This window comes from Arachis ipaensis, chromosome B4 (genome assembly GCF_059453495.1).
Source record: "Arachis ipaensis isolate K30076 ecotype BB chromosome B4, ASM5945349v1, whole genome shotgun sequence".
NCBI lineage: Eukaryota > Viridiplantae > Streptophyta > Magnoliopsida > Fabales > Fabaceae > Arachis > Arachis ipaensis.
Genome location: NC_142439.1, coordinates 25,736,695 through 25,744,446, shown reverse-complemented (window position 1 = coordinate 25,744,446; position 7,752 = coordinate 25,736,695). Strand labels below are relative to the sequence as shown.

General features: G+C 36.6%; 2 non-coding genes across 2 annotated transcripts; one reads left to right on the top strand and one right to left on the bottom strand.

The window, feature by feature from the left end:
• The first annotated feature begins 1,230 nt into the window (after positions 1-1,230).
• LOC148566976 (small nucleolar RNA R71) lies at positions 1,231-1,338 on the top strand. The gene has a single exon (XR_015881582.1). It is a non-coding gene; the product is annotated as a small nucleolar RNA R71 (small nucleolar RNA).
• A 5,489-nt stretch (positions 1,339-6,827) lies between these two features.
• Positions 6,828-6,935, bottom strand: LOC148566975 (small nucleolar RNA R71). The gene has a single exon (XR_015882112.1). It is a non-coding gene; the product is annotated as a small nucleolar RNA R71 (small nucleolar RNA).
• Positions 6,936-7,752: the final 817 nt, after the last annotated feature.

The window sequence follows — 7,752 nt, the reverse complement described above, 5'->3', positions numbered from 1 at the left end:
ATAGATTCCCAGTTTCTCTATTACAGAGAGGGACATGAGGTTTATTCCTGAACCAAGGTCACACAGAGCCTTAAAGATCATGGTGCCTATGGTACAGGGTATTGTGAACTTTCCAGGATCCTGTCTCTTCTGAGGCAATGTCAGTTGATCCAGATCACTTAGTTCATTGATGAACAAGGGAGGTTCAACTTCCCAAGTATCAATGCCAAATAAATTGGCATTCAGCTTCATGATTACACCAAGAAACTTGGCAGTTTGCTCTTCAGTAACATCCTCATTCTCTTCAGAAGAGGAATACTCATCAGAGCTCATGAAGGGCATAAAGAGGTTCAATGGAATCTATATGGTCTCTAGATGAGTCTCAGAGTCCTTTGGTTCCTCAGAGGAAAGCTCCTTATTGATCACTGGACGTCCCAGGAGGTCTTCCTCACTGGGATTCACGTCCTCCTCTCCCCTTGTAGGTTCGGCCATGGTGCTTATGTCAATGGCCTTGCACTCTCCTTTAGGGTTCTCTTCTGTATTGCTTGGGAGAGTACTAGGAGGGATTTCAGTGATCCTCTTACTCAGCTGGCCCACTTGTGCTTCCAAATTTCTAATGGAAGACCTTGTTTCATTCATGAAACTTACAGTGGCCTTGGATAGATCAGAGACTAGATTTGCTAAATTAGAAGCATATTGTTCAGAGTTCTCTATCTGTTGCTGAGTGGATGATGGAAAAGGTTTATTATTGTTGAACCTGTTTCTTCCACCATTATTAAAGCCTTGTTGAGGCTTTTGATCCTTCCATGAGAAATTTGGATGATTTCTCCACGATGAGTTATAGGTGTTTCCATAAGGTTCACCTAGGTAATTCACCTCTGCTATTGCAGGGTTCTCAGGATCATAAGCTTCTTCTTCATAAGAAGCCTCTTGAGTACTGTTGGATGCAGCTTGCATTCCATTCAGACTCTAAGAGATCATATTGACTTGCTGAGTCAATATTTTATTCTGAGCCAATATGGCATTCAGAATATCAACTTCAAGAACTCCCTTCTTCATAGGCGTCCCATTACTCACAGGATTCCTTTCAGAAGTGTACATGAACTGGTTATTAGCAACCATGTCAATGAGTTCTTGAGCTTCTGCAGGTGTTTTCTTTAGGTGAATGGATCCACCTGCAGAAGTGTCCAGTGACATCTTTGATAGCTCAGATAAACCATCATAGAATATATCCAGGATGGTCCATTCTGAAAGCATGTCAGAAGGACACTTTTTGGTCAACTATTTGTATCTTTCCCAAGCTTCATAGAGGGATTCACCTTCTTTCTGTCTGAAGGTTTGAACATCAGCTCTAAGCTTGCTCATCTTTTGAGGAGGAAAGTACTTGGCTAAGAAAGCCGTGACCAACTTATCCCAAGAGTTCAGGCTGTCTTTGGGTTGAGAATCCAACCATAATCTAGCTCTGTCTCTTACAACAAAAGGGAAAAGCATGAGCCTGTAGACTTCAGGATCTACTCCATTAGTCTTAACAGTATCACATATCTGCAAGAATTCAGTTAAGAACTGAAAAGGATCTTCAGATGGAAGTCCATGAAACTTGCAGTTCTGCTGCATCAGAGAAACTAATTGAGGTTTCAGCTCAAAGTTGTTTGCTCCAATGGCAGGAATGGAGATGCTTCTTCCATGTAAATTGGAATTAGGTGCAGTAAAGTCACCAAGCATCTTCCTTACATTATTATTATTTTCGGCTGCCATCTCTTTTTCCTGTTCGAAAATTTCTGAAAGGTTATCTCTGGATTGTTGTATTTTAGCTTCCCTTAATTTTCTCTTCAGAGTCCTTTCAGGTTCTGGATCTGCTTCCACAAGAATGTTCTTATCCTTGCTCCTGCTCATATGACAAAGAAGAGGGCACAGAAAAATAATAATAATAATAGAGATCCTTTATGCCATAGTATAGGGATCCCTGTGTGAGTAGAAGAAGAGGGGGAGACAAAGAGTGTGATGTAAAGAAAGAAACACAACTGTGAGGATGGCAGAGATGTGAGATGAGATGTTAGAATATGAATGAATAAATAGAATAAGATGGGGGAGGGATAATTTTCGAAAAATATTTTTGAAAAAGAGTTAGTGATTTTCGAAAATGATTTTTTGAAAAATGTTAGTATTTTTTTTCGAAAAATTTTAAAATCAAAAATAAAAATAATTAGTTAATTAAAAAGAAATTTTGAAAAAGAGGGAAGATATTTTCGAAAATTAGAGAGAGAGAGTTAGTTAGGTAGTTTTGAAAAAGTTAAGAAACAAACAAAAAGTTAGTTAGTTAGTTGAAACAAATTTTGAAAATCAATTTTGAAAAGATAAGAAGTTAGGAAGTTAGAAAAGATATTTTGAAAATCAAATTTTTTGAAAAAGATAAGATGAGAAGATATTTTTGAAAAGATATGATAGAAATTAGTTTTTGAAAAAGATTTGATTTTTAAAATCTCAATTAATGACTTGATTCACAAGAAATCACAAGATATGATTCTAGAACTTAAAGTTTGAATCTTTCTTAACAAGCAAGTAACAAACTTCAAATTTTGAATCAAAACATTAATTGTTATTGTCATTTTCGAAAATTTGGTATAAAAATAAGGAAAAGATTTTTGAAAATTATTTTTGGAATTTTCGAAAATAACTAAGAACTTTGAAAAAGATTTGATTTTTGAAAAAGATTTTGAAAAAGATAAGATTTTCAAATTGAAAATTTGATTTGACTCATGAGAAACAATTTGATTTTAAAAATTTTTGAAAAAGTCAATTCAAATTTTCGAATTTGATGAGAGAAAAAGGGAAAGATATTTTTTTATTTTTGAATTTTTATGATGCAAGAGAAAAACACTAAAAAGATGCAATGCATGAAATTTTTAGATCAAAACATGTGATGCATGCAAGAATGCTATGAATGTCAAGATGAACACCAAGAACATTATGAAGATCATGATGAACATCAAGAACACATTTTTGAAAAATTTTTAATGCAAAGAAAACATGCAAGACACCAAACTTAGAATTCTTTAATGCTTAGACACTAAGAATTCAAGAATGCATATGATAAACATGAAAAGACACAAAACAAAAAATCATCAAGATCAAACAAGAAGGCTTACCAAGAACAACTTGAAGATCATGAAGAACACTATGAATGCATGAATTTTCGAAAAATGCAAGATGCACATGCAATTGACACCAAACTTATAACATGACTCAAGACTCAAACAAGAAACAGAAAAATATTTTTGATTTTTTATGATTTTCTAATTTTTTTTTGGATTTTTTCGAAAATTATTATGAAAAACAAAAATAAGGATTCCAAAATTTTTAATATGAATTCCAGGAATCTTGCCATGTTAGTCTAAAGCTTCAGTCCAGGAATTAGACATGGCTCACTAGCCAGCCAAGCTTTCAATGAAAGCTCCAGTCCAAAACACTAGACATGGCCAATGGCCAGCCAAGCTTCAGCAGATATGGATACTTTTCAAGTATAGAGCAACTAAGTGTGTGAGAATCTCTTCTGTTGTGATGGTAAATTGAAACCCCAGTCCAAAAGATTAGACATGGCTTACAGCCAGCCAGGATTCAACAAATCATCTTGAAACACTAGAATTCATTCTTAAAAATTCTGAAGAAAAATATATTTTTGAAAACATTTTTATTTTTTTTTCGAAAACAGATGAGACATTTTTGAAATATTTTTGAAAAATTTTTTTTTGAAAAGAAAACAAAAAGAAAATTACCTAATCTGAGCAACAAGATGAACCGTCAGTTGTCCAAACTCGAACAATCCCCAGTAACGGCGCCAAAAACTTGGTGTACGAAATTGTGATGTCCAGGCTCGAACAATCCCTGGCAACGTGAGCAACTTGGTACGCGTAATCGTGATTACACTTTAATTATGTAAAATTCATGGCTCTTTCTTTCCCTGGCAATGGCGCCAAGAACATGGTGCCAATACCATGGTTCACAACTTCGATACAACTAACCAGCAAGTGCACTGGGTCGTCCAAGTAATACCTTACGTGAGTAAGGGTCGAATCCCACGGAGATTGTTGGTATGAAGCAAGCTATGGTCACCTTGCAAATCTCAGTCAGGCAGATATAAATTGATAATGGTGTTTTCGAATAATAATTAATAGAATAGGGATAGAAATACTTATGTAATTCATTGGTGAGAGTTTCAGATAAGCGAATGGAGATGCTTTCGTTCCTCTGAACCTCTGCTTTCCTGCTATCTTCATCCAATCAGTCTTACTCCTTTCCATGGCTGGCTTTATGTGATACATCACCACTGTCAATGGCTACTTTCGGTCATCTCTCGGGAAAATGATCCAATGCCCTGTCACGGCACGGCTAATCGTCTGGAGGCATCACCCTTGTCAATGGCTTCATCTTATCCTCTCAGTGAATAATATGCTCACGCACCTTGTCACGGCACGGCTATTCATCTGTCGGTTCTCGATCATGCTGGAATAGGATTTACTATCCTTTTGCGTCTGTCACTAACGCCCTGCAATCGCGAGTTAGGAGCTCGTCACAGTCATTCAATCATTGAATCCTACTTGGAATACCACAGACAAGGTTTAGACCTTCCGGATTCTCTTGAATGCCGCCATCATTCTAGCTTATGCCACGAAGATTCTGGTTAGGAGATCTAAGAGATATTCATTCTAGCTTATTTCATGTAGAACGGAAATATTTGTCAGGCACGTGTTCATAGGGGAGAATGGTGATGAGCGTCACACATAATCATCACCTTCATCACGTTCTTGGGTGCGAATGGATATCTTAGAAGCAAAATAAGAAGAATTGAATAGAAAATAGTAGTACTTTGCATTAATTTTTGAGGAACAGCAGAGCTCCACACCTTAATCTATGGAGTGTAGAAACTCTACCGTCGAAAATACGTAAGTGAAAGGTCCAGGCATGGCCGAGATGGCCAGCCCCCTAAAACGTGATCAATAGTCTCCTAAGATGAACAATGGATTAAAACTGAGACCAAAGATAGTCAAAAAGACTAGTAAAAGGTCCTATTTATAATAAACTAGTCACTAGGGTTTACATGAGTAAGTAATTGATGCATAAATCCACTTCCTGGGCCCACTTGGTGTGTGTTTGGGCTGAGCTTGAGTGTTGCACGTGCAGAGGCCATTTGTGGAGTTGAACGCCAGCTTTTGTGCCAGTTTGGGCGTTCAACTCTGGTTTTGGCTCCTTTTCTGGCGCTGGACGCCAGATTTGGGCAGAGAGCTGGTGTTGAACGCCAGTTTGCGTCATCTATTCTTGGCCAAAGTATGGACTATTATATATTGCTGGAAAGCCCTGGATGTCTAATTTCCAACGCAATTAGAAGCGCGCCATTTCGAGTTCTGTAGCTCTAGAAAATCTACTTTGAGTGCAGGGAGGTCAGAATCCAACAGTATCAGCAGTCCTTTTCAAACCTCTGAATCTGATTTTTGCTCAAGTCCCTCAATTTCAGCCAGAAAATACCTGAAATCACAGAAAAACACACAAACTCATAGTAAAGTTTAGAAATGTGAATTTAACATAAAAACTAATGAAAACATCCCTAAAAGTAACTAGATCCTACTAAAAACATACTAAAAACAATGCCAAAAAGCGTATAAATTATCCGCTCATCATTTTGATTCAAACTTTAAGTTCTAGAATCATATCTTGTGATTTCTTGTGAATCAAGTCATTAATTGTGATTTTAAAAATCAAATCTTTTTCAAAACTAATTCTAATCATATCTTTTTATCATATCTTTTTTTTAAAAAATCTTATCTTTTTCAAAAATTTGATTTTAAAATATCTTTTCTAACTTCTTATCCTCTTATCTTTTCAAAATTGATTTTCAAATCTTTTTCAACTAACTAATTGACTTTTTGTTTGTTTCTTATCTTTTTCAAAACTACCTAACTAACTCTCTCTCTAATTTTCGAAAATCTCTTCCCTCTTTTTCAAAAATTCTTTTTAATTAACTAATTGTTTTCAATTTTTAATTTTAATTTGATTTCATTCCTAATTTTCGAAAATCACTAACCCCTTTTCAAAATATTATTTTCGAAAATCCTCCCTCTCTCTCATCTCCTTCTATTTATTTATTCATCTACTAACACTTCATCTCACCCAAATTCGAACCCCCTCTTCCATCTGTGTTCGAATTTTCTCTTCTTCCCTTCTTTACATTACATTCTTTTCTTCTTCTACTCACACAGGGGAACCTCTATACCTAGGTAAAAAGGATCCCTATTATTATTTTTCTGTTCCCTCTTTTTCATATGAGCAGGAGCAAGGATAAGAACATTCTTGTTGAAGCAGACCCTGAACCTGAAAGGACTCTGAAAAAGAAACTAAGAGAAGCTAAAATACAACAATCCAGAGATAACCTTACAGAAATTTTCGAACAGGAAGAGGAGATGGCAGTCGAAAATAATAATAATGTAAGGAGGATGCTTGGTGACTTTACTGCACCTAATTCCAATTTACATGGAAAAAGCATCTCCATCCCTACCATTGGAGCAAACAATTTTGAGCTGAAACCTCAATTAGTTTCTCTGATGCAACAGAACTGCAAGTTTCATGGACTTCCATCTGAAGATCCTTTTCAGTTCTTAACTGAATTCTTGCAGATCTGTGATACTTTTAAGACTAATGGAATAGATCCTGAAGTCTACAGGCTCATGCTTTTTCCTTTTGCAGTAAGATACAGAGCTAGAATATGGTTGGACTCTCAACCTAAAGATAGCCTGAACTCTTGGGATAAGCTGGTCAAGGCTTTCTTAGCCAAGTTCTTTCCTCCTCAAAAGTTTAGTAAGCTTAAAGTGGATGTTCAAACCTTCAGACAGAAAGAAGGTGAATCCATCTATGAAGCTTGGGAGAGATACAAGCAACTGACCAAAAAGTGTCCTTCTGACATGCTTTCAGAATGGACCATCCTGGATATATTCTATGATGGTCTGTCTGAATTAGCTAAGATGTCATTGGATACTTCTGCAGGTGGATCCATTCACCTAAAGAAAACGCCTGCAGAAGCTCAAGAACTCATTGACATGGTTGCTAACAACCAGTTTATGTACACTTCTGAAAGGAATCCTGTGAGTAATGGAACACCTCAAAAGAAGGGAGTTCTTGAAATTGATACTCTGAATACCATATTGGCTCAAAATAAAATATTGACTCAGCAAGTCAATATGATTTCTCAGAGTCTGAATGGAATGCAAGCTGCATCCAACAGTACTCAAGAGGCATCTTCTGAAGAAGAAGCTTATGATCCTGAAAACCCTGCAATAACAGAGGTGAATTACATGGGTGAACCATATGGAAACACCTATAATTCCTCACGGAGAAATCACCCAAATCTCTCATGGAAGGATCAACAAAATCCTCATCAAGGCTTTAATAATGGTGGAAGAAACAGGTTTAGCAATAGCAAGCCTTTTCCATCATCCACTCAGCAACAGACAAAGAATTCTGAGCAGAATCCATCTAACTTAGCAAATTTAGTCTCTGATCTATCTAAGGCCACTGTGAGTTTCATGAATGAAACAAGGTCCTCCATTAGAAATTTGGAAGCACAAGTGGGCCAGCTGAGTAAAAGAATCACTGAAACCCCTCCTAGTACTCTCCCAAGCAATACAGAAGAGAATCCAAAAGGAGAGTGCAAGGCCATTGAATTAATTACCATGGCCGAACCTGTAAGGGAGGTTGAGGTCGTGAATCCCAGTAAGGAAGACCTCC